Source organism: Microcaecilia unicolor, chromosome 1, assembly GCF_901765095.1.
Source record: "Microcaecilia unicolor chromosome 1, aMicUni1.1, whole genome shotgun sequence".
NCBI lineage: Eukaryota > Metazoa > Chordata > Amphibia > Gymnophiona > Siphonopidae > Microcaecilia > Microcaecilia unicolor.
The window spans coordinates 60,419,358-60,447,177 of record NC_044031.1 but is presented as its reverse complement, the minus strand read 5'-3'; the positions used below and the strand labels follow the sequence as shown (position 1 = coordinate 60,447,177).

General features: G+C 42.5%; 1 protein-coding gene and 1 long non-coding RNA gene across 2 annotated transcripts in view; one reads left to right on the top strand and one right to left on the bottom strand.

The window, feature by feature from the left end:
• The window catches only part of AQP1 (aquaporin 1 (Colton blood group)), a 74,631-nt gene that overhangs the window by 20,969 nt on the left and 25,842 nt on the right, over positions 1–27,820 (top strand).
• The window catches only part of LOC115466482, a 51,887-nt gene continuing 47,634 nt past the window's right edge, over positions 23,568–27,820 (bottom strand). Inside the window, exon 3 of the long non-coding RNA XR_003941555.1 lies at positions 23,568–23,776. This is a non-coding gene — a long non-coding RNA (uncharacterized LOC115466482). The remainder of the gene's footprint in view (positions 23,777–27,820) is intronic.

The following is a 27,820-nucleotide window of genomic DNA, read 5'->3' as shown; positions in this document are numbered from 1 at the left end:
AGCCCTTCAAAATTCACCAGAAACTGTACTCACATGTAGGTGCCCCCTTCAGCCCTCAGGGCTATAGTAGTGTTGTACAGTTGTGTGTGGAGTGGGGTTTGAGGGGCTCAGCACACAAGGTAAGGGAGCTATGCACCTGGGAGCAATTTGTGAAGTCCACTGCAGTGCCCCCTAGGGTACCCGGTTGGTGTCCTGGCATGCCAGGGAGACCAGTGCACTACGAATGCTGGCTCCTCCCACAACCAAATGGCTTGGATTTGGTCATTTCTGAGATGGGCATCCTCAGTTTCCATTATCGCCGAAAACCGGGGACGACCATCTCTAAGGTCGACCATCTCAACATTTAGGTCGCCCATCTCTAAGGTCAACCTAATTGTTGAGATTTGGGAGTCCCCGACTGTATTATCGAAATGAAAGATGGACACCCATTTTTCAGTGCACCTGTAAAAAATACCTTTTTTTGGGGGGCTGAAAATGGTTGTGCGGCAAAATGAAAATTGGCGCGTGTCCATTTTGGGTCTGAGACCTTACCGCCAGCCATTGACTTAGCGGTAAGGGCTCACGCATTAACCAGGCAGTATTGGTCAATGCCGATTACCACCCGCATGCCAGAAAATAAGAATATTTTCCGGCACGTGTGGTGGATGTGCGTAAAAAATGAAATTACCGCCATGTGGTAGCCAGGCGGTAACTCAGAATTGGCGCACGTTGGGCGCATGTAGGCACTTACATGGCTTAGTAAAAAGGCCCCTTAGCTTTTTTTAGGGTATCTTAATAAAACATTTATCCAATTAATGCAGGGGTAATTGGAATTTCCAATTATTATGGTGTTTTCCAATTTAATTTCTATTAGCATTTAATTATTGTTTTTCATCCTCCTGGCCAGGTAGATGGTAGTATACCTGACTTCTGTACTCTTCCACGTGACATATGAAGTTCTTATATATGAAGATTGTATAGCACTTTTTAATTTCCTGAGGACTTTTTTCCTGCTTAAGTCTATGCCATTATTATCATCATATTGGGCTATTTAATCTGCCCTATCATTTAAATATACTATATGCATTACACTTTCACATTGGCTAGCCTTCTTTCATCACATCTCTGAGATACCTAGAATGTAGTAATATTCATTTAGACCTATACATTGGAATTCTCCAATCTTATTTATTAGATTTATAGCATTTGCGTACAGACACTTTAGAACATGTTTCTATTTGTATTCATAACCTATCTGGAAGTCGATGGATAATTTGGAATTCGTTATGTCTGTCTGCACCTGAGCTACTTTAGCATTTACCACAACACTTCTATGAGGATATTTAACCTTCCCCCTTTTGCCATATCCCTTGAAAATACCTCATGCCACATTATGCATGTCTTTACCCCCATGACTTAGTTTAAATCTAAAGAACAAGATTGGAACTTGTAATATAATGGTTTTCTTAACAGGCATGCTGACGTTGACCATAGAGGACTTTCTCACAGTTGGAGTCAGTTCATTCTCCTCTGAATCTTCTGGGTCGCAATCTATATTCTGTCTTCTTGTCCCACATGGTACAGAAGAAGCTGTTGCTTGGTTGTCATGGGGAGTTTCAGATCTAGGGGATTTAGGCACACAGGGTTATAGAATAGCATGTAGGAAGATGTGTGTGTACAAAATCTAATTAATGCCAATTAACTGCAATAATTGATGACATCAATTTATTGTTAATTAATGACTTGTTAGCTAATCTTCGCTCCCTACACAAATGTTGGTGCCCAAATTTGGCCAAATTTGGGGAAAAGTGTTTTGGATACCAAAAGCGCATGGTTCGGGAAAAGGTATCTTGCAAAGATACCTCACAAACAGGGAAGATAGGGTTTCTGGATAGTGAGGTTGCACAACAGACCGTGGTAGGCCAGGTGCCCTTAAATACAACTAAAGATCAGACAAAAGATGTCAAATCAATAGTGTCAGGTACTAAGCATCATGCAAATAAGAACAACAAACATACTCTGAAATGTCTATATGCAAATGCTAGGAGTCTAAGAAATAAGATGGGAGAGTTGGAATATATTGCACTAAATGAAAAATTGGATATAATAGGCATTACTGAGACCTGGTGGAAGGAGGATAACCAGTGGGACACTGTCATACCGGGGTACAAAGTATATCGTAATGATAGGGTGGACCGGACTGGTGGAGGGGTAGCATTGTATATTAACGAGAGCCTTGACTCAGATAGATTACAAATTCAGCAGGACACAAATCACACCTTTGAATCACTGTGGGTTGAAATTCCATGTATAAAAGGGAAAAAAATGGTGATAGGAGTGTACTACCGTCCACCTCGCCAGGATGAGCAGGTAGACACAGAAATGATAAAAGAAATCAGAGATGCGAACAAAATAGGCAATGTGATAATAATGGGTGACTTCAATTATCCAAATATAGACTGGGTAAATGTAACATCGGGACACGCTACAGAGATACAATTCCTTGATGAAATCAAGGACAGCTTAATGGAGCAACTGGTGCAGGAGCCGACGAGAGAAGGAAAAATTCTAGACTTGGTCCTTAGTGGAGCGCATGATCTGGTGAGGGACGTTATGGTACTGGGGCCGCTTGATAACAGTGACCATAATATGATCAGTTTTGACATCGACTTTGAAGTAACTGTACACAGAAAGTCAAATACGTTAGCGTTTAACTTTAAAAAAGGAGACTATGATAAAATGAGAAGAACGGTAAAAAAAAAACTTAGGGGGGCAACTGAGAGAGTAAAAACTGTACAACAGGCATGGACGCTGTTCAAAAATACCATCCTGGAGGCCCAGGCCATACATATTCCGCGAATTAGAAAAGAAAGACGGAAGTCCAAAAGACACCCGGCCTGGTTGAAAAGTGAGGTGAAGGAAGCTATTAGGGCTAAAAGAAACGCCTTCAGAAAATGGAAGAAGGAACCGTCTGAAAATAACAAGAAACAGCATAAGGAGTGTCAAAACAAATGCAAGGCGCATATTAAGAAGGCCAAGAGGGAGTATGAAAAAAAGATAGCATTAGAGGCAAAAAAACATAGTAAAAATTTTTTTCGGTATATTAAAAGCAGGAAGCCGGCAAAAGAATCGGTTGGGCCGCTGGATGACCGAGGGGTAAAAGGGGCGATCAAGGAAGACAAAGACGTAGCGGAGAGACTGAATGAATTCTTTGCTTCGGTCTTCACCGAGGAAGATTTGGGCGGGATACCGGTGTCGGAAATGGTATTTCAAGCGGACGAGTCGGAGAAACTTACTGACTTCACGGTAAACCTGGAGGACAGAGAGGCTTATTTTCAAAGCACTTAGCCTCCCAAAGTTCCATAGAAACATATGGAACTTAGCCTCCCAAAGTGCTTTGAAAATATGCCTCATAATGGGGCAGTTCGGCAAACTGAAGAGTAGCAAATCTCCTGGACCGGATGGTATTCATCCTAGAGTACTGATAGAACTGAAAAACGAGCTGGTGGAGCTACTGCTAGTGATATGCAACTTATCCTTAAAATCGAGCGTGGTACCGGAAGATTGGAAGGTGGCCAATGTAACGCCCATTTTTAAAAAAGGCTCCAGGGGAGATCCGGGAAATTATAGACCGTTGAGTCTGATGTCGGTGCCGGGGAAAATGGTAGAGGATATTATTAAAAACAAAATTACAGAGCACATCCGAGGACATGGATTACTGAGACCAAGTCAGCATGGCTTTTGTGTGGGGAAATCTTGCCTGACCAATTTACTTCAATTCTTTGAAGGAGTGAACAAACATGTGGACAAAGGGGAGTCGGTTGATATTGTGTATCTGGCTTTTCAAAAGGCGTTTGACAAGGTACCTCATGAAAGGCTACAGAGGAAATTGGAGGGTCATGGGATAGGAGGAAATGTCCTATTGTGGATTAAAAACTGGTTGAAGGATAGGAAACAGAGAGTGGGGTTAAATGGGCAGTATTCACAATGGAGAAGGGTAGTTAGTGGGGTTCCTCAGGGGTCTGTGCTAGGACCGCTGCTTTTTAATATATTTATAAATGATTTAGAGATGGGAGTAACTAGCGAGGTAATTAAATTTGCTGATGACACAAAGTTATTCAAAGTCGTTAAATCGCGACAGGATTGTGAAAAATTACAAGAGGACCTTACGAGACTGGGAGACTGGGCGGCTAAATGGCAGATGATGTTTAATGTGAGCAAGTGCAAGGTGATGCATGTGGGAAAAAAGAACCTGAATTATAGCTACGTCATGCAAGGTTCCACGTTAGGAGTTACGGACCAAGAAAGGGATCTGGGTGTCGTCGTCGATAACACACTGAAACCTTCTGCTCAGTGTGCTGCTGCGGCTAAGAAAGCAAATAGAATGTTGGGTATTATTAGGAAAGGTATGGAAAACAGGTGTGAGGATGTTATAATGCCGTTGTATCGCTCCATGGTGCGACCGCACCTTGAGTATTGTGTTCAATTCTGGTCGCCGCATCTCAAGAAAGATATAGTAGAATTGGAAAAGGTGCAGCGAAGGGCGACTAAAATGATAGCGGGGATGGGACGACTTCCCTATGAAGAAAGACTAAGGAGGCTAGGGCTATACAGCTTGGAGAAGAGACGGCTGAGGGGAGACATGATAGAGGTATATAAAATAATGAGTGGAGTGGAACAGGTGGATGTGAAGCGTCTGTTCACGCTTTCCAAAAATACTAGGACTAGGGGGCATGCGATGAAACTACAGTGTAGTAAATTTAAAACAAATCAGAGAAAATTTTTCTTCACCCAACGTGTAATTAAACTCTGGAATTCGTTGCCGGAGAAAGTGGTGAAGGCGGTTAGCTTAGCAGAGTTTAAAAAGGGGTTGGACGGATTCCTAAAGGACAAGTCCATAAACCGCTACTAAACGGACTTGGAAAAAATCCAAAATTCCAGGAATAACATGTATAGAATGTTTGTACGTTTGGGAAGCTTGCCAGGTGCCCTTGGCCTGGATTGGCCGCTGTCGTGGACAGGATGCTGGGCTCGATGGACCCTTGGTCTTTTCCCAGTATGGCATTACTTATGTACTTATGTACTTATATTGTAAACTGTACCTTCAGTTTAGACAGTAATATTTTTGATTTCATGGTTGATAGTTTATCAGTCTCTCTGAAATATGAATTGCAATCCAGTGACTAGGTATTGCTTGTTATGAAAGACCGTCGGATCAGTACCTGGCTTTAGGGATGAGCTGTCATTTGCAATGACATAGGACAAGATCGCCTACATTGTTGCATGTCGTTACCAAATGAAAATGAGCAGAACATTCCGCCCCCCCCCCACACACACTAATGTTGCACATTTTGTGTTTTATGTTTTGTTGATAATAGTGTACACTATTTGGAAACAGTGCACATTGGACTAGATTTTATAAATGGTGTAGAAAAATTGACGCTAATAAATGTAAACACTGAGTGTTATTCAAGGATCTGTGTCCGTTATAGAATAGTACTAAGTACATAAAGGACACCTAACTTTAGGCACCGATTGAGTCTGTTCTGTGACAATGTACATAAATTCTGGGATGGCCTCGGAATGCCCATCTATGCCCCCTTGAAATTATGTGCTATAGGAGTTCTACACACGCAGCGTTATAGAATATGATGAGCGTGTAACTTCCAATTAGCAGCCAATTATTAGTGCTGATTGGCGCATTGATCAATTAAGTTGTGTGCACAAATCTGCAATGTGCGGATTTGATGTGCAACATTAGTCGCCTTATATAAAATCTGAGGATTATGTGGAAAGCGGGTGTACTATGTGGAAATTGTGAGCACTGTTTCCTGATAGTGGAACTACCTTGCATGCGTGAATCATTCTGCATGTGCAAACTAGTGCACATGCATAAACTTGGGACAGAATGTGTCTTTTTTTTTCTGAAATAGTGCACACTAATTCTAACGAGTATGCACTATTGTCAGAAACTGACAAAACCAAAAAATTGCCAGAAAAACTTGAATAAAATGAAAATTCCTATAAGCATCATGTGAAATGGCACAGAATGAAAACTTTCTAGGTGCTCATCCTTTCCGGGCTTTTCCCAAAAGCTCCTTTGTAACAAAAGTTCTGAGATGTGCATTCATCCCCAGCTGATAGACACACTCTGAGGACAATTATCAATCTCTAGGAGAGGTGCATATTTTTCTTTCTATTACTACTTTGTGCATGGAGTTTGGAATTATTGCTCCCTGTCCCTGGAACAGAATGCCATCTTATATGCAAGCTCCCAATAGCCCCTGAGCCTTGCCTGCTTGCCCTTTCCTTCCCCACCAGTATCATCTTCTTGGCAGCTAGAAGCTTGTATCCTTACTTGTGGTTGTTTGCTGTCTATCAGCTTTGTAGTTGATATGGGCAAGTGGTGCATCATGTTGATGGATTCAATATCTTGTCTCCTTTTACAGTCACACTTTGACCTAGATTCTTAATCTTGTAAAGGGACGGTATTTTTCTCATAGTTTTTCTTAATGCAGTTCCAAACTCTGGAAAAAGTTCTGTAACTTTATTCATACACATATTAAGTCTGTGGACCGCTAAACCCCATCTGCCAGCAATTAATTTTCTTTCCGATATGCATGAATGTCATTATGTGCAGACAGTTACAATGGCGTACCTCCAATGACAAAGAATTTCCTCTGAATTTGAGAACATACGAGTCATTAGATTGAATACTGTGACTCACTCCGTGCAGCCCAGAGCAACCTTCACATCACATTTCCCAATCGCGTCTGAGACAGTATATTAAAGTAGCACAGTCAATATATACTTTTTCCAGCACTTTCTGTTTAGAGCTGTGTAGCACTATTGTTCATAAAAGTATAATAACAACATCAGACGTTATCTTCTGTTCTTATGCCATGTATGGTCTAATGTAATGAACTACACAAGCATTTCATCAGGACTTACATTTCAGTAACGATACTTTGGATTTATGTAGAAGTATAGGACAGGATCGCAGATAAGGACTGAAAGACTAACCTAGGGGTCCTTTTAAAAAGATGTGGTAGAAAATGGCCTTAACGTATGTTAAGCCCATTTTTATTGCGGCTGTAAAATTGCGTATTTTCTATTTTTCAAGTTTCCTCTTTCATTGTATTTATGTTTATACTTGTACATTTTACTATTGTTATGCTGTTAACAGAATTGTAAGTTTGATGTTAAACTGTACCAATGGTATACCGCCTCGGGTGAATCTCTTCATAAAGGCAGTTAATAAATCCCAATAAATAAATATTTTTGTACTAATGGCCATGCACTTTTGGAAATTATCACATGAGCACTTTCTGCCACCGATTTCGTAGGCAGAATGGCCCTGATATTCAGACCGCGGGAGATAGCCGGTTGGAGCTAAACCCAGATATTCAGTGCCGGTCCATTTCCGGTGACCGGCATTGAATATCCGGTTTAACTTTGGACGGCCCGATTTTAACTGGTCACATTGATATTCAGTGGTAGCCGCTTAAAGTGAGACCGGCCAAAGTTATTCCACCTATTGTGGCGGCTAAATATGGCCGCCAAACTTGGCCACTCTCACTTTAAAAATCGATGGATAGCCCATCATATCACCTAATATAACCGGCTATCTTTAAGCCGCTAAGCGGCAATATTCAGTGCCGGAAAGTCGGCTACCCAGCACTAAATATTGTCGGATAACTGCTTAAGTGCCATTTTAGCGGCCACTTTCCTTTGAATATTGGGTGGTATGTGCTCACGTGGTATTCATCCACTAATCAGTTAGTGTGCAAAAACATAGATGCATTAACTGGTTAGAACAGGAAAGACCACACTCTGCCCCTGACATGCCCCCTAAAAAAATAGAAATATTTTTTAGCATGTGCAAATTTGGAAGTTACCACAGGACAGCTGAGCGCATCCTGTGGTACTCCATTGTTAGCTGTGTTAGGTGTACATTAGTAAAGTAAAAAGACCCCCTAATTTGTTCTGTTCTCTCCCTATTTAATACCATTGACTCCAGTTAATCTTTCACTTTTTCTCATAATTTAGGATCCTTTGTGCTCATCTCATGTTTTTTTCAATTCTATTACTGTTTTTGTCTCCTCTTCCAGGAGGCCATTTCACGTACCTAATATCCATTCTGTGAATAGGTTCCTACTGTGTGCTCTCTGGGCTTCTAATTGGAGGTGCCCAGTTATATAATCACTCATCATATGTCCAGTGTTATAGTGCTGCTGGATTTAAAAACAAAACAAAACAAAAACAAAGTGCTTTACTGTGTTCAATTACACTATAGTAGAACAGCTAATGTGGAGGGTCATTTTTGATATGACGTCTAAATCTGATTTTGAACTTTATGCTGAAAATGTCCAAAAATCAAGTGGTGACCATAGCAATTTTTGAATCAGAGAAAGGTCTATCTGGCTGCAGGTGTCACCTATGTGTGGGTATAGTAGGTTTTTGGTGGGTTTTGCAGAGCTCACACTCTCCACCACACGTGAAATTGAGTGAGATATTGGCCAGGGTCTCTTTCTCTACAGTCCACTGCACTGACCACTAGACTTCTCCAGGGTCCTGCTTGCTGCTCTAATAGAACTGGCTATAACACCTGAAGCTGTCATAGAGGCTGATATGTACTGGGGTTTTTTTCACATCTTTGTGGGGGGGGGGGGGGGGGGGTGGGAGCATGTCAGTGACCACTGGGGGAGTATGGGGGGGAAGTCATGCCTTAATCCCTCCAGTGGTCCTTTAGGTCACCTTTTTGTGACTTAGTTGTTATTAAAACAGGTCTAGTCCAAAACATCTTAACTTTTAGCTCCAGACATTTTTGTTTTGTTCCATTATGACAGAAAAATGTCCAAGTTCTGGGAATGCCCAAATCCCACCCCTAACACGCCCCTGACACACATCTTTGCGATTTGGATGCACTACAGACAAACTGCATAGAAAAATGTTTTAAAAATGGGTTTCAAAAATAGCGATTTGGACATTTTGGAGAAAAAAACCCCCCATCCATCTTCCGCTTTGTGCCGCTTTTTGGATGTTTTTCTTTTTTTTTTTTAAATAAACCCCTTAATGACTCAGGTGACAGGTGAGAGGGAATTTTAAAAATGGTGCTCTTTATAAACTAGAGTGTCGCACTGATTCCCACGCCTAACTGGACACCAGACTTACTCCTGCTGAAAATTGGTGTAAATGCTGGTACACAAGTTAGTCACATTTACCTAGTATTCTATTTTATTATTTTTTTTTATTTGTTGCATTTGTATCCCACATTTTCCCACCTCTTTGCAGGCTCTATAACTATGTGCGTAGCTTTTTGGAACGCCCATGACATGCTTATGCCCCCTTTTGGAATATGCGCAATGGGAGGTAGGTACCCTGCCTTATAGAACAGCGCACAGCCAGATGCATGTGTAAATTTTTAATGGGTGCCAATTACTATCAATAATTGGTTGTTAGTACCCAATTATTGATGGTAAACAGTTCGTTAACCAATTAATTGGCATGCACAACTTGACAGCGAGTCCAAATTTGGGCACCATATATAGAATCTGGGGGGGGGGCACTATATATTGCCATGTGGGTAGTTCTTGGCTTGATCCTTGAGTCAGCATTTCTGCTTCCTAAGTATCTAGAGATGTGGATTCTTTCATACGCAGACTGATGTAATATGATCATGTTTCTTCACTCTGCATAGATTTCGTTCCATGAAACCTCTTCTATACCATCGTCTTCTCTGTATTCTCCTCACATTAGTCATCTCTGAGACTATTGCAATGATCTATACCCGTGGTCTTCCTTTATCGTCTCTAAATCACTCACAACTCATCCAGCCAACTGCCATTAAACTTCTTTACAACACCCAATGCTTTTTTTTGTGTTACATTTGTACCCCGCGCTTTCCCACTCATGGCAGGCTCAATGAGGCTTACATGGGGCAATGGAGGGTTAAGTGACTTGCCCAGAGTCACAAGGAGCTGCCTGTGCCTGAAGTGGGAATCAAACTCAGTTCCTCAGTTCCCCAGGACCAAAGTCCACCACCCTAACCACTGGGCTACTCCTCCATAGCACATCACTTTTAATATCTATGCACTGGTTTCCTACATATGCACATATTAAATTCAAAATTCTGCATATGGTCCATAATGGATTGTGTCTCTACTGCCCCAGACTGTCTCTTGAACCTCCTCATCCCATACACCCCATCTCATAATTTGCAATCTTCTTAGCAAGCCTTGCTTCTCCCACCATCTCATCTCCGCCTTGATAAATCATGTGAAACTGCCACACCTCTGGAACACTCACCACCTGAACAGAGACATGAACTATCTTTTCCCAAATTCAGGAAACTAGTAAAGACCTGGATATTTCACTCTTCCTATGCTTCTGCTAAGTAACTCTGCAGCATCCGTGAAATATAGTAAATGAAATGAATGATGGCAGATAAAGACCTGTACGGTCCATCCAGTCTGCCCAACAAGATAAACATGGTATGTGATACTTTATATGTATACCCGAGTTTGATTTGTCCTTCCCTTTCTCAGGGCACGGACCGTAGAAGTCTGCCAAGTACTGTTCTTATACTAAGTTCTGAAGCTAACATCAAAGCCCCTTAAAATTTACACTGCAGCCCATTTCTATCTATTCAGTCACGATCAGGGCATAGACCATAGAAGTCTGCCCAGCTCCTGTTTTGTTTCCCAATTATCAGCGTCGTTACCCAATCTCCGCTAAGATTCCACGGAACAATTCCTTCCATACTTAGCCCTGTTTTCCCTCTTCCCATATCTTCTCTTTTAACCTTTCTTCTTCTATTTCTAACCTGTTCTACTATAGAACCTGTATATATAAACCAATTAACTATAATTCCTGTGTGATTGACGGTATATTAAACTTGTCAAAATGAAACAGATGTTACTGTTACAAACATTGCAAATCCCTGGGGGCAGGAAGTCATGGTCATGTCTTGAGGCTGACACCTGGTGGCTGAATTTATGGCTTCTGATTGCAGGATGCAGAGCCCCTGGCCCAGTGCTAACTCTGCAATGAGTAGTCTAGGTATGTTGGGGGCAGAGGGAGGGGTGTAGAATGTGGAGAGGGAGGAATCTCTGGGTAACAGCAAATGAAGACTCATGATGCTAGATACCATAAGTACATAAGTACATAAGTACATAAGTAGTGCCATACTGGGAAAGACCAAAGGTCCATCTAGCCCAGCATCCTGTCACCGACAGTGGCCAATCCAGGTCAAGGGCACCTGGCACGCTCCCCAAACATAAAAACATTCCAGACAAGTTATACCTAAAAATGAGGAATTTTTCCAGTCCATTTAATAGCGGTCTATGGACTTGTCCTTTAGGAATCTATCTAACCCCTTTTTAAACTCCGTCAAGCTAACCGCCCGTACCACGTTCTCCGGCAATGAATTCCAGAGTCTAATTACACGTTGGGTGAAGAAAAATTTTCTCCGATTCGTTTTAAATTTACCACACTGTAGCTTCAACTCATGCCCTCTAGTCCTAGTATTTTTGGATAGCGTGAACAGTCGCTTCACATCCACCCGATCCATTCCACTCATTATTTTATACACTTCTATCATATCTCCCCTCAGCCGTCTCTTCTCCAAGCTGAAAAGCCCTAGCCTTCTCAGCCTCTCTTCATAGGAAAGTCGTCCCATCCCCACTGTCATTTTCGTCGCCCTTCGCTGTACCTTTTCCAATTCTACTATATCTTTTTTGAGATACGGAGACCAGTACTGAACACAATACTCCAGGTGCGGTCGCACCATGGAGCGATACAACGGCATTATAACATCCGCACACCTGGACTCCATACCCTTCCTAATAACACCCAACATTCTATTCGCTTTCCTAGCCGCAGCAGCACACTGAGCAGAAGGTTTCAGCGTATCATCGACGACGACACCCAGATCCCTTTCTTGATCTGTAACTCCTAACGCGGAACCTTGCAAGACGTAGCTATAATTCGGGTTCCTCTTACCCACATGCATCACTTTGCACTTGTCAACATTGAACTTCATCTGCCACTTGCACGCCCATTCTCCCAGTCTCGCAAGGTCCTCCTGTAATCGTTCACATTCCTCCTGCGACTTGACGACCCTGAATAATTTTGTGTCATCGGCGAATTTAATTACCTCACTAGTTATTCCCATCTCTAGGTCATTTATAAATACATTAAAAAGCAACGGACCCAGCACAGACCCCTGCGGGACCCCACTAACTACCCTCCTCCACTGAGAATACTGGCCACGCAATCCTACTCTCTGCTTCCTATCTTTCAACCAGTTCTTAATCCATAATAATACCCTACCTCCGATTCCATGACTCTGCAATTTCTTCAGGAGTCTTTCGTGCGGCACTTTGTCAAACGCCTTCTGAAAATCCAGATATACAATATCAACCGGCTCCCCATTGTCCACATGTTTGCTTACCCCCTCAAAAAAATGCATTAGATTGGTGAGGCAAGACTTCCCTTCACTAAATCCGTGCTGACTTTGTCTCATCAGTCCATGTTTTTGTATATGCTCTGCAATTTTATTCTTAATAATAGCCTCCACCATCTTGCCCGGCACCGACGTCAGACTCACCGGTCTATAATTTCCCGGATCTCCTCTGGAACCTTTCTTAAAAATCGGAGTAACATTGGCTACCCTCCAGTCTTCCGGTATTACACTCGATTTTAGGGACAGATTGCATATTTCTAACAGTAGCTCCGCAAGTTCATTTTTTAGTTCTATTAATACTCTGGGATGAATACCATCAGGTCCCGGTGATTTACTACTCTTCAGCTTGCTGAACTGACCCATTACATCCTCCAAGGTTACAGAGAATTTGTTTAGTTTCTCCGACTCCCCCGCTTCAAATATTCTTTCCGGCACCGGTGTCCCCCCCAAATCCTCCTCGGTGAAGACCGAAGCAAAGAATTCATTTAATTTCTCCGCTACGGCTTTGTCCTCCTTGATCGCCCCTTTAACACCATTTTCGTCCAGCGGCCCAACCGACTCTTTGGCCGGTTTCCTGCTTTTAATGTATCTAAAAAAGTTTTTACTATGTATTTTTGCTTCCAACGCTAATTTCTTCTCAAAGTCCTTTTTTGCCCTCCTTATCTCCGCTTTGCATTTGGCTTGGCATTCCTTATGATCTATCCTGTTACTTTCAGTTGGTTCTCTTCTCCACTTTCTGAAGGATTGTTTTTTGGCTCTAATGATTTCCTTTATCTTACTGTTTAGCCACGCCGGCTGACGTTTAGTCTTTTTTCCCTTTTTTCTAATACGTGGAATATATTTGTCCTGAACCTCCAGGATGGTGTTTTTAAACAGCATCCACGCCTGATGCAAGTTTTTTACTCTGCGAGCTGCTCCTTTCAGTCTTTTTTTCACCATTTTTCTCATTTTGTCGTAATCACCTTTTCTATAGTTAAACGCTAGCGTACTTGATTTCCTAGTTTCACTTCCTTCAATGCCAATATCAAAACCGATCATATTATGATCACTGTTATCAAGCGGCCCTCGTATCGTTACCCCCTGCACTAGATCATGAGCACCACTAAGGACTAAGTCTAGTATTTTTCCTTCTCTTGTCGGCTCCTGAACTAGCTGTTCCATGAAGCTGTCCTTGATTTCATCAAGAAATCTTATGTCCCTTGCGTGTACAGATGTTACATTAACCCAGTCTATATGCGGGTAATTGAAATCCCCCATTATTATTGTGTTGCCCAGTTTGTTTGCGTCCCTGATTTCCTTTAACATTTCCGCATCCGTCTGTTCGTCCTGGCCAGGCGGACGGTAGTACACTCCTATCACTATCCTTTTCCCCTTTGCACATGGAATTTCAATCCACAGTGATTCCAAGGAGTGTTTTGCTTCCTGCAGAATTTTCAATCTATTTGATTCAAGGCTCTCGTTAATATACAATGCTACCCCTCCACCAATCCGATTCACCCTATCACTACGATATAATTTGTACCCCGGTATGACAGTGTCCCACTGGTTATCCTCCTTCCACCAGGTCTCAGAGATGCCTATTATATCTAATTTTTCATTTAGTGCAATATATTCTAACTCCCCCATCTTATTTCTTAGGCTCCTGGCATTCGCATATAGACATTTCAAACTATGTTTGTTGTTCCTAAGTACATCATGCTTAGTACTTGACAGTATTAATTGGCAATCTTTTGTCTGATTTTTATTGTTATTTAAAGATACCCGATCTACTACAATCTCTTTTGCAACCTCACTATCAGGATACTCTATCTTCCCTGTTATGGTGATATCTTTGAAAGATACCTTATCCCGAACCATGCTCTTTTGAGCGACTGTCGGCCTTCCCCCCATTTCTAGTTTAAAAGCTGCTCTATCTCCTTCTTAAACGCCGATGCCAGCAGCCTGGTCCCACTCTGGTTAAGATGGAGCCCATCCTTTCGGAATAGGCTCCCCCTTCCCCAGAATGTTGCCCAGTTCCTAACAAATCTAAAGCCCTCCTCCCTGCACCATCGTCTCATCCACGCATTGAGACTCTGGAGCTCTGCCTGTCTCTTGGGCCCTGCGCGTGGCACAGGTAGCATTTCAGAAAATGCTACCCTGGAGGATCTGGATTTCAGCTTTCTACCTAAGAGCCTAAATTTTGCTTCCAGAACCTCTCTCCCACATTTTCCTATGTCATTGGTACCCACATGTACCAAGACAGCGGACTCCTCCCCAGCACTATCTAGAATCCTATCTAGGTGACACGTGAGGTCCGCCACCTTCGCACCAGGCAGGCAAGTCACCAGGCGATCCTCACGTCCACCAGCCACCCAGCTATCTATATGCCTAATGATCGAATCACCAAGTACAACAGCTGTCCTAACCTTTCCCTCCCGGGCAACATTTGGAGATATATCCTCGGTGCGAAAGGATAATACATCCCCTGGTGGGCAGGTCCTGGCTACAGGAGTACTTCCTACTTCACCAGGGTGATGCTCTCCTTCTAGGAGACCTCCCTCCTCCAAGGTAGCACAGGGGCTACCTGACTGGAGGTGGAACTTCTCTACAACATCCCTGTAGGTCTCCTCTATGTACCAACTCTGGCTCCAGCCAGGCTTCAGGTATAAAGGAACAGCAGGAATCTGGCAGGTCAAAAATATATATTTTGCCTTTTCCATGGTAGATATATTCATCTTAAACAGCACAAAATATTAGTCAGTCCCTGTTTTCAATCAGTTTGGCCCTATACATGTCTCGAGGGCAATTTGTCCAAGTGGGTTAGTTTTGAGCATACTATGTCAGGAATGAACCTCACTCCTAAGCCAGGGCATGTGGAATGTGATCTCGGTCTCCTATATATGTACTTGAATGATCTGGCCTTTTCTGGCATAGGTCCTATACATGTCTCCTTTATGTGTACTTGTGTGATTCTATGTGGAACATACATGATGCATTGGGTAAGTGGAGGAGTGGCCTACTGGTTAGAGTACCCATTTTGATATCTACAGGTGGTGGGTTCAAATCCCACTGCTGCTCCTTGTGATCTTGGGCAAGTTACTTAACCCTTCATTGCCTCAGGTACAAAATTAGATTGTGAGCCCTCCAGGCATAGGCGTAGACTGGGGGGGGGGCGAGGGGGGGCAATGCCCCCCCAAACGATGCGAGGCGCCGCCGCGCCATTAGTTTAAAAAAAAAAAAACAACACATGCAGGCACGCGCTCCTCTCCATCCGCTTGGCTTCCCTGCCCTCTCTGTCTGCGTCCCGCCTTCCTCTGACGTCAGAGGAAGGCGAGACGCAGACAGAGAGGGCAGGGAAGCCAAGCGCACGGAGAGGAGCATGTCCGTCTACCCCTCTCTCTTCCTCCCTCCCTCCGCGGCGCAGGCAGCAGTCTTTTCCAGTGTTCCTGGCAGCGGTAGCGTTTTACAGGCTGCCTTTGGCTCTGCCCCGAAGCCTTCTCTTCAAGTTCCTGTTCCCGCATAGGTGGGAACAGGAACTTGAAGAGAAGGCTTCCGGGGCAGACCGAAGGCAGCGTGTACAACGCTACCGCTGCCAGGAACGCTGGAAAAGCTGAAGACTGTTGCCTGCACCGGAGGGAGGGAGGGAGGAAGAGAGGGGGTAAACGGAGTCACCATCTTGGACCTCGCGGGGGGGGGGGGAGCAGAGGGAAGTTGGATGGGACTGGGAGGGGTGGGGAGCAGAGGGAAGGAGCAAGAGATGGATGGGACTGGGAGGGGTGGGAAGCAGAGGGAAGGAGCAGGAGATGGATGGGACTGGGAGGGGTGGGAAGCAGAGGGAAGGAGCAAGAGATGGATGGGACTGGGAGGGGTGGGAAGCAGAGGGAAGGAGCAAGAGATGGATGGGACTGGGAGGGGTGGGAAGCAGAGGGAAGGAGCAGGAGATGGATGGGACTGGGTGGGGTGGGAAGCAGAGGGAAGGAGCAAGAGATGGATGGGACTGGGAGGGGTGGGGAGCAGAGGGAAGGAGCAGGAGATGGATGGGACTGGGTGGGGTGGGAAGCAGAGGGAAGGAGCAAGAGATGGATGGGACTGGGAGGGGTAGGAAGCAGAGGGAAGGAGCAAGAGATGGATGGGACTGGGAGGGGTGGGAAGCAGAGGGAAGGAGCAGGAGATGGATGGGACTGGGTGGGGTGGGAAGCAGAGGGAAGGAGCAAGAGATGGATGGGACTGGGTGGGGTGGGAAGCAGAGGGAAGGAGCAAGAGATGGATGGGACTGGGAGGGGTGGGAAGCAGAGGGAAGGAGCAGGAGATGGATGGGACTGGGTGGGGTGGGAAGCAGAGGGAAGGAGCAGGAGATGGATGGGACTGGGTGGGGTGGGAAGCAGAGGGAAGGAGCAAGAGATGGATGGGACTGGGAGGGGTGGGAAGCAGAGGGAAGGAGCAGGAGATGGATGGGACTGGGTGGGGTGGGAAGCAGAGGGAAGGAGCAAGAGATGGATGGGACTGGGAGGGGTGGGGAGCAGAGGGAAGGAGCAGGAGATGGATGGGACTGGGTGGGGTGGGAAGCAGAGGGAAGGAGCAAGAGATGGATGGGACTGGGAGGGGTGGGAAGCAGAGGGAAGGAGCAGGAGATGGATGGGACTGGGTGGGGTGGGAAGCAGAGGGAAGGAGCAGGAGATGGATGGGACTGGGTGGGGTGGGAAGCAGAGGGAAGGAGCAAGAGATGGATGGGACTGGGAGGGGTGGGAAGCAGAGGGAAGGAGCAGGAGATGGATGGGACTGGGTGGGGTGGGAAGCAGAGGGAAGGAGCAAGAGATGGATGGGACTGGGAGGGGTGGGGAGCAGAGGGAAGGAGCAGGAGATGGATGGGACTGGGTGGGGTGGGAAGCAGAGGGAAGGAGCAAGAGATGGATGGGACTGGGAGGGGTGGGAAGCAGAGGGAAGGAGCAGGAGATGGATGGGACTGGGTGGGGTGGGAAGCAGAGGGAAGGAGCAAGAGATGGATGGGACTGGGTGGGGTGGGAAGCAGAGGGAAGGAGCAAGAGATGGATGGGACTGGGAGGGGTGGGAAGCAGAGGGAAGGAGCAAGAGATGGATGGGACTGGGAGGGGTGGGAAGCAGAGGGAAGGAGCAGGAGATGAATGGGACTGGGAGGGGTGGGAAGCAGAGGGAAGGAGCAAGAGATGGATGGGACTGGGAGGGGTGGGAAGCAGAGGGAAGGAGCAAGAGATGGATGGGACTGGGAGGGTGGGGAGCAGAGGGAAGCCTACTGGAAAGAAGACACTGCATAAAACAGAAGACACTGGGACCAAAGCGAATAGAAAAACTAAATGATCAGACAAGAAAGGTAAATAAAAGTATTTTATTCATAATTTATTAATTGAAATGTGTCAGCTTTTTGAAATGTGCATCTGTGATATTTTGCCTGTAAATTTCATTTCCTTCCTCCATATTAGCATATTCATTTGCATATGTATATATGCAAATGATATGCTAATATGCTCCGCCCATTCTTTGCCCCCCCAAATGAAACAGTCAAACTACGCCTATGCCTCCAGGGATAGAGGAAATACCCAGTGTACCTGAATGTAACTCACCTTGTGCTACTACTGAAAAAGGTAAAATCTAAATAAGTAATAAATCATCCATATCAAACAAATCATTGCTACTGCTGTTATCACATACCAAGTGCTGATTTCCTACTCACAGACTGTGATGTACATTTTGTATCAGGGTGCTCTAAGCTGCCTGTGCCCTGAATGAGTCCTTACGGGACTTGCATTCTACGAAATGAAACCATCTATTCAAAATCTGTATTAAAAATATACAAATGGTCACCTTAAACATAGTCCATGGGTATCTGATGTGATGAGTTCAAGAAAGAATCTGACTTCAAGAAAGGATGGGACCAGCACATAGGATCTCGAAGGGAGATGAAAAGATAGTAAATAGTATGGATAGGCAGAGAGTGGATGGCCCAAATGGTGTTTATCTGCCATCATTACTCTGTTTCTAGAAAACAAAAATCCTTCTTTACAGACAATCTCTGTTTATAGGTAACTTTTTAATGCTAAATTTGAACCTGTCCTGCAAATAGTGCACAAACATTTAGTTTCAGCAAGATAGTAGAATAAATAGAATATCCTGGGTTGTTTTGTTGTTGTTGTTGTTATTATTATGTTTAGCACAGAAAGAATATATTTGGTGATATGGAACATTTATCAAGTAGAGAGAGAATACGCCACAAGCCTAGCTAATAGACCCTAAAGCAGACATGGTGGAATGAAAAATAAAAGCAGAAAGTAGGCTGAAAAGGGAGCCAGAAGGAAGGAGCAGAAAATCCCAAGAACGCTTTTGTGAGACTTTTCTGAAGAAGCAAAATGTCACAGAGAACATGCCAGAGCCTCTGTGCATAAGTCCCGACATTCCTCTAAAGAATTTAATGGCTCAATTAAGTATGAGATTTTCATTCGGCTTCATGCTGGTCCTCTATTCTGCTCCGGATTGACTTTTAGCAAGCCTTAGAATTTCTTTTTGGAGGTGCTCCAGTTCAAAGCTCCCCTGATGTGCTTCCACTTCTTTTCCCTTATGAAACCTTTGTTTAAAATACATATTTCACTGCATGCATTTAAGATGCAGGGGGACAATGGGGGTGGAATGTGACACACAAGCAACTATATGTGAGAAAAAGCAATCTAGACATAGCTTTCCCACAGTAAATACAAAGATCAAATGATTAGGAGATGGCTGGGTCTCAATAAGTATTGTATGTCCATTGACAAACACTATGGAAACATGCTGAGAAGATACTCGGGTCTATTGTCTGATCCCACGTTTTAATTTTATGTGTTCTGGTTTAATATGTACTGTACATAAGATCACTAATTTGTGATGTGTATATAACAGTACATCTATAACTGGCAAATTCCAGTTGTTTGATTTCTAGAGACAGACACTGGCATACAGGCAATGAAAATAGGAATAACGATACAAAAGCAGCTTCTTTAGCTTGTACCATTGCAGCAGCTCCTCAGAGAACTGTATTTTTTGTTAGGAATTCAAAATAGGTTTCTTTTCCTATAGACTAATGTGTGCTATGTAAAAATAAGGAGTCCAACTCTCCTTTTCTTGGATCAAAAATACAGATATTTCCAGATTTTTGTAGAGAGACTCAAAGAAGAAGAAAGCAGTTTTTGACGTTAAAAGAGAGGGTTCTCCGATTAGGAGGATCCTTTATATTAAAGTTTCCTTGCAAATGTTATATTTCTTTGAATGCTGTTAATTGACCCAGGGCAGTTAATTGAGTTTATTTCAACTAAAGAATAATTGCTGTGAATTCCTTGATTGCTAGCGCTTAACCTGGCTGTGATACTGAAGGTTCTATCTACTCTATATATATTTTTTTCCCTTTACTTTTTTGTAATTTCCTAGATCTTGGGTCAATATTTGTGGACTAAATAAGAAGATGTCTTTGCCTTTTTGAAATATCTAGTTAATACTTTAATGTGTGAAGTGTGTATCTATGTATTATTGCATAAATGCAAATTTAATAACTCATAAATAAAAATTAAAATAAAATAAAATAAAATAAAATAAGGAGTCCAATATTCAAGTGGACTTTAATTGTCTGCTGTTAAATTTAGAAGTCATCTATCAGTGCCATCTGCATAATGCCAGTGAAAATCCCTTTAATTGCCCCTATCTTGACACTGCCAGGGTGGAGTTAGGGCAGAGGGAAGGCGAACAACTAGGTATGCAAATACTGAAATACTCAGCTGTATCATCATCAGCTTCCATTACAAAACGTATTAATCACTTTATATTTCAATAATACAAAAATTAGTATAAACTTTAAAACTTATCTTGTTAGTTTCAGAATATCATATTCGGATCCGCGTCAAGGTGGGCCATGTTTTACCATGCTGCATCAGGGCGATAGGTCCTATGCTAAGATGCCATTGACTTCAACTCCTCTCAGTATTCTGAAACTAGAAAGATCAGTTTTAAAGTTTAAACTAATTTTTGTATTATTGAAATAAAAAGTGGTTAAGAAGTTTTATAACGGAAGCCGAGGACAATGCAGGCAAGTCACGGGGTTTATTCCTGTGTGAAATGAGTTGCTGCTGAGGCTCCTACATAATTGGATTTATGCATTGTTTTAAAAGTAATTGGAGAATTCAAGAGCGCAGTGGTGTGTTCTGAGTCATTTATGTTACCCCTGCTTTCTATACAAGGCTGTAGACTATTTAACAGTGGAATTCAGCTGTATTCATATAGCTAAGTGGTTTAATTTAGGACTGTAAAAAATCAAGTCCTATGTTAAACCACTCAACTGTTCCTGTGCAGGACAACTCTGTAATGTATATGCTCATAGTTACATGCTAATTACTTACATAACATGTTATACCTAGCTATGCACAAATCTCTATGACATGGAGGAGGTACAAGCGATGAATAACAAAGTGAGGAGGACTCAAGAAGGATGTCAAAAAGTCTTTTATTCTAAAAAACATACAACATTTTGACATCCTCCTCACTGTTGTTCGTTGCTCACGCTTGCATGAGGGACTTTTCCTCCTCCTTTTTCTGCTTACGGAGGAGGTATGAACCTATTTGGAGACAGACCTTGAAGCTGCACGGCAAGACATGAATTCATGTTGGTTCAGTGAGTTTCCTGATTTTTTAGAAAATCTTTTGTTATATATATTGAAAAAATGAAAAAAAGAATAAATAAATAAAAGATAATTACTTGCTCCTTTGAATATATATGATAAGGACTTTGTGTTTAAGGATCAAGGACGATTGCATCTTCACCCTACTCTGGAATGGCTAAACTTATCAACTAAGGGTTGAATAATATATTTCTGATGGATCCAACAATACTTAAATTATGTGTATTTATACGGGACACTAATATTTTTGGAGTTAGTGTTGAATGAATATATAATTACATACATAAGTCATTAGAATATACAACTAATCCATCAACAGTCTTTTAAAAGGTTTTATTATATGTGATCTTGTTTGCCGTAACTGACCAGTTATGATTAGACCGAAGATATTTGCAATTGACAAATGTATTTACCAAGTCTCCTGAAGCAGGCATGTATGTGTCGAAACATGGTACTGTGTTGAGTCATCACAAAATAAACGTTTTTAATTACATATTGAGAGTCCTTGGTCTGTTCTGAAGAGCCTGATCCTGTTCCCACTTCTTATCTGGCTGTATCTTATATAGTGACTTTTTACAGGTAGACATACATATGGGTGTAGTCTGGTGAGGGTGTGGGTGGAATACTATAAGTTGTGTATATGTCTCTGGCACTTATGCACAAACACTTGTTCTTTTGTATGCTTGGCATAAGCACTCACACAACACTAGTATTATATACAAGAATGTAAGCACCTACATTTTGACTGATGATCTGTGTTTCTGGATATTGTTATACTTTGAGTTTTTACATTGATATATGTTTTTTTATTTTGTTACATTTGTGCCCCGCGCTTTCCCACTCATAGCAGGTTCAATGCGGCTTACATATTATATACAGGTACTTATTTGTACCTGGGGCAATAGAGGGTTAAGTGACTTGCCCAGAGTCACAAGGAGCTGCCTGTGCCTGCAGTGGGAATCAAACCTAGTTCCCCAGGACCAAAGTCCACCACGCTAACCACTAGGCCACTCCTCTAACTGATTGTTTTTGGATTATAGAGATTTTAGAGTGTTTACTTGATTTGCATTTTTTTTTCAGTCTGAATTATTCTCCGCCTAGAACTTGATGGTGAAGTGGATTATAAATGCCAGAGTTGAATGAAATGAAATGAAGTTAAATTAAACTTTATAAAATAGACACCTACCAGGTGCCCAGTTAGTGAAATGCCCCATAGTGGCTGAATATCACTGCTATAGGCATAGCCAGCAATGGTGACCCCATTCTATATATATTCAACAATGTATAGTGGTGCTGAATATTCATATTTCTATAAAGACTGTGGCCACTGAAAATTGACCTTCATATTTCTATACAAAGCAGCCCTTTAAAATTCAGTTTTCACTATAATTTATCTTTCAGTAATGTGGACGTTTCTTGTCTTTGCAAATTTTTTTGTGTAGAAAGTGTTGCATGCTAGATTTATGAAGTACATTGCTGTAGGACTTTAATGACTTTGCTAACAAAACTATGTAAGCTACATTGAGCCTGCAAATAGGTGGGATAATGTGGGATACAAATGCAATAAAATAAATAAATAAAAATAAATAGGAAGTCCTTGGGGTGTATTAGATGTTACCGTGGTTTGATAGGCTGCTGGGAAGCTTGCCAGGTGCCCTTGGCCTGGATTGGCCGCTGTCGTGGACAGGATGCTGGGCTCGATGGACCCTTGGTCTTTTCCCAGTGTGGCATTACTTATGTACTTATGCTGCCTGTGAGCTGCTCTGAACTGCTGCCCAATATCAAGGAACCATTTGCAGGCCAAATAACTTGCAGGAAAGCAGTATCTTTCTTCTCCTGCCAGATGTTAGTTTTCAGACATGGCACAGTTCTACTCCCTGAGGCCTGAGGGTGTTCTAGACATGTACAGTAGCTATTTAAGAGCAGAAGATTATGAGAAGTGCCATTTGGGCCAGATCAAAGGTCCATTCAGCACTGCATCGTGTCTCAGACCATGGTCAAACCAGGTCACAAGATCCAACCTAGCATAAACTCAGTGAAACAAAATTATCTTTTTTCTGCTAAACTTTTGGCTGCTGGCTCATACAACCTTCTTGAATAGATTCCCCTTACCAGTATGATGACCTATGCATTAACCTAGCCAGGGTCACTTTAACCACTTATGGGGCCATGGGCAAACTTTTGAGGATGGGTCCTCTCACCTCCCTTGTCTCCTGCTAGCCCAGCCTCTTCCCACTAAAAAACCCCAAATGCGGCATAAAGGTACAGAGCCGCTGTCTAGGCCATGCCACTGATGGCTCTTCTGGTTCTGCAAGTCCATTCAGAAGGAGTGGGATTGGCAGGGCCATCGGCAGTGCAGCCTAGACAGCAGCTCCACACCTTTATGCTGTTTTTTTTCCCCTGGAAGTTTTATTTTCCCTGCTTGAGCTTTTTAAGGTGTTTATGCATTTGATCTTTATGTTGCGCTTTCTTAAGCTTAGCCTGATCCATTTTATTTTCCAAATTTTTCAACTCAAAGATGTAAGATCAGTTTTAAGGTCACACATTTTTTCGTAATGTTTTGATGTGTGATCCCGCATAGCTTTTATTTCTTCCATAAGGTTTTCCAGAGTAAGCGCAGGATGCTTGACCAGTGTCATATTCTCCGACATCGGAAGATCATGCTTGATGTGCTTCATTCCTGAAGGAAAGAGAATAGCAGGGCCTGATTTATTATGCTTTGTGGATGCAATACATGATATTGCAAATTCAAATATCAGAACAAGTAAAAAACTCAGGTAGAAGTTGTAAAACTGAGGAAAAAGAGATCGGATATTCTTATTTCAAAGGAAGAGTGAACAGCTCATCAACCATCTTGAATGAGTGCTCACCAGTGCCCCCTTTCGTTAGTAGTCTTGTCTGGTCTCTTCAGTTACTGTCATCTCTATCTTCAGTTCAGAGCTGCCAAGTTACTCAGTTCCAAGAGAGAGATTTTATACCACTCCTGGATTTCTTATGTTCTTATAATGTATCATGATAAACCTATCATGATACATTATAAGAACATAAGTACACAGGCATTGCCATACTGGTACCGATCGAAGGTCCATCAAGCTCAGTATCCTGTTTCCAACAGTGGCCAATTCAGGTCACAGGTATCTGGAAAGATCCCAAAACAGTAACAAAGATTTATGCTGCTTATTCTAGAAATAAGCAGTGGATTTTCCCCAAGTCTCATCTTAGTAATGGCTTATGGACTTTTCTTTTAGGAAATTAGCCAAACCTTTTTAAAACCCTGCTAAGCTAACTGCTTTTACCACATTCTTTGGCAATGAATTCTAGAGTTTAATAGGACCTGCAACATGGATTTCAATGGTCAGGATCAAGGGTCATAAACCCCACACTGCTTTGGGTATAAGTTCAATCGAGATTGGCCAAAAAGTCTCCATTCTGGACCTGGGTAAATTGGCAGCTGTCAGTATTAAGTCATGTTTCCATTTCTCAGCTGACTCTTACTCTCACTCATTCTAACAGTGATGCCATGTCTTTTCTTTTCTTTCCTTTATCTTTTCTTCTAGGGTTTTGACAAAGCTGCTTCTGTCTTTGGAAGGTTATTTCTGTCCGATCCCTGAATTATTTCTGGCTGTGTAAAGTGCATGCTTATCCAAATGCAGGTTGCCAATGGGTCCACATTTTCAGCCCAGACTGAGCCAGCTCTGGAGTTAGCTCACTGCATGTATGGACCTGTAGTTTTGCTTCCCCCCACCCCCCCAAATCATTTACATTGACATTTTTCTTTTAACAGAAAATATAATAGGGAAACAGTCCTCCCAAAGCCAGCAATTAACATTATTACAGCAGTAAAAAAAAAAAATAATCCAATCAGTGTTACATTAAACAGAAGGTTTCTCAACCTTCCTGTGTTTATGGAAACTATTAGATTTGGCAGCAATGAATGATTCATATTTGTAAATCAAATATAAAGAGTTCTACCAAAATTGAAACAAAAGTTTGGAATTATCTTTCCAGTCAGATAGTATAGTTTGCAGTGCAACAACAATTATTATATCATAGTAACATAGTACCATAGTAGATGACGGCAGAAAAAGACCTGCACAGTCCATCCAGTCTGCCCAACAAGACAACTCATGTGTGTTACTTTTGTGTATACCCTACTTTGATTTGTACCTGTGCTCTTCAGGGCACAGACCTTATAAGTCTGCCCAGCACTACCCCCGCCTCCCAACCACCGGCTCTGGCATAGACCGTATAAGTCTGCCCAGCACTAGCCCCGCCTCCCACCACCGGCTCTGGCACAGACCGTATAAGTCTACCCAGCGCTATCCCTGCCTCCCAACCTCCAGTCCCGCCTCCCACCACTGGCTCTGGCACAGACCGTATAAGTCTGCCCCGCACTATCCCCGCCTCCCAACCTCCAGCCCCACCTCCCACTACCGGCTCTGCTATCCAATCTCGGTTAAGCTCCTGAGGATCCTTTCCTTCTGAACAGGATTCCTTTATGTTTATCCCACGCATGTTTGAATTCCGTTACCGTTTTCCTCTCCACCACCTCCCGCGGGAGGGCATTCCAAGCATCCACCACTCTCTCCGTGAAGAAATACTTCCTGACATTTTTCTTGAGTCTGCCCCCCTTCAATCTCATTTCATGTCCTCTCATTCTACCGCCTTCGTATCTCCGGAAAAGGTTCGTTTGCGGATTAATACCTTTCAAAGAGTCTTTTGTTGTCAGGTGTTAAATGAGTATCGTGATCAGACAATAATTAGTTGGTATGACAGATTGGTAAGTAAATGTAAAATCTCTTTAACTCGGTCCAGAATGAATGAACATTACCACAAGAGATGCTCCAGTGTACCTAAGTTATTATGACAAGACCAACAACGATTGGACTTAGAATTTTTTACTCTGTTCAATCTGACTAGAGTCCAACGGGCTTTATGTAAAAGAAAAAAATAGAGATTGCAGTATTGTCGCTGATTGGAGTGGTCTGTTCACAGAACACCATAAAGTGCACCATTGTGCTTGAGAGGGAGAAAAAGAAATATCAGAACAGATATTAGAGCAGGGTATAATTGTTGGGTAGTGATTTGGACTGAATTAGCTTATGAGATGTGAGGCGGTTTTATCCATTTTCAGAGACTTTGAACATATTTTATATATTTATGGTACTTGAGGTTTACTTCTAGATAGGATTTGAGAGTGTTTCAAGCAAGAACAAATCTGTAAATATTTATGAAAATTGTGATGAAGGATGCATGAAACTGTCATGTAAATATGAAAACGGTGCTAGAGTACCTTTTTGCATCATATCATTTAAAGTGTAAATACCACATTGCATCTAGCACAACCAGTAAAGAGGTTTTCCTTCATTGCATATAAAGGGATTCTTCCAAGAGGGAATATGGTGGCAGGGCAATTGGTAGCAAACTGCTTTCCTGGTGGCTGTTTCTTCAGCTAGAAGGGTTTCTCAGCTCCAGGCGTTGTCTTGCAGGAATCCCTTTCTGCAGTTTTCGCAGATGAGCATGTCCATGCATTCGGTTCCTTCCAAAAGTGTTTTCGTCTTTTCACCTCAATCAGATGATTTTCCTCCTATCCTTTCAGAGGGAGAATTATGATGAGGACTACGCCTCCCTACATCTTCTGGATGAGAAGTGGTAACTGGTAAATTTAGCGCCGGGCAATTGGGAGTGGACAATTTGGCATGCATAATTTGTCGTAGGATAATTTGGAGCGGTTATGTTGATGGAAAATAACGGCTAATTTGGCACAGGACAATTAGTAGCTTTTGATATATCATTAAGCGCGCTACTAAGATATGAAATCATGTCTTTTGAATATGCTGTAGAAGTGTTTTAAGGTCAATTACAGACATCAATGAACGCAATAACTGAAATCTTTAATCCACAAATTCATGGATGTCGTGTTCATTTCGGACAATGCATTTGATGTAAGCTGCAGGAATATGGCTATGCTGGATTTTGTTTTTTGTATTTGGGACCCTCTCTGTACTGTTATGCTAGATTTTACAACATGGATCCAGCTTTCACTATTCACATCCAAATGTTTGTTGCTCTTGAATATGTGCCAATTCCCAAAACCTTTTGTGCTTACGAAGAACTTCGTACTTATAGAACTTGAATCATTTCCTGAAGTTGATGACCTTCTGAATTACTTCAAAGGCACTTTCATTGGAAGACAGTGACAACGACAAAGAGGTGGTGCTCTTTTCCCTTCCAGTATCTTGGACTGTTAACCAGGCTGTTCGAGATAACACGCCACGAACGAATAATGTAGTTTAGGGATGGCATAACACATTTGCATGGTCTGTGCAAATTGTCCATCCAACAACACTGAGGCTAATGCTGAAGCTACAAAAGGAACAGAACATGAATCACCTGCATATCGAATCTCTCACTGCTGGAGAACAACCTTCCTTGTAGAAGAAAAAAATACTGGGATCTCGATCATCGACTTTGAATGATTGTTATGGATTATGCTAATTCTTCAACTATGGATTATTCTGGATGCAGCCACAACGTTAACTTGATTGATTAAAAGAATGAAAAATCTATTTGGACATAAGTTTTGTTACATGATTCTACATTTGTACACCATTTACACATCATTTATGAAAATTAATTTGCTTTAATTGATTCTATAGCGTTAGTAAATTAACATTAATAACACTACTTGTATTCCATGATATACCTTGCGGTTCAATGTGGA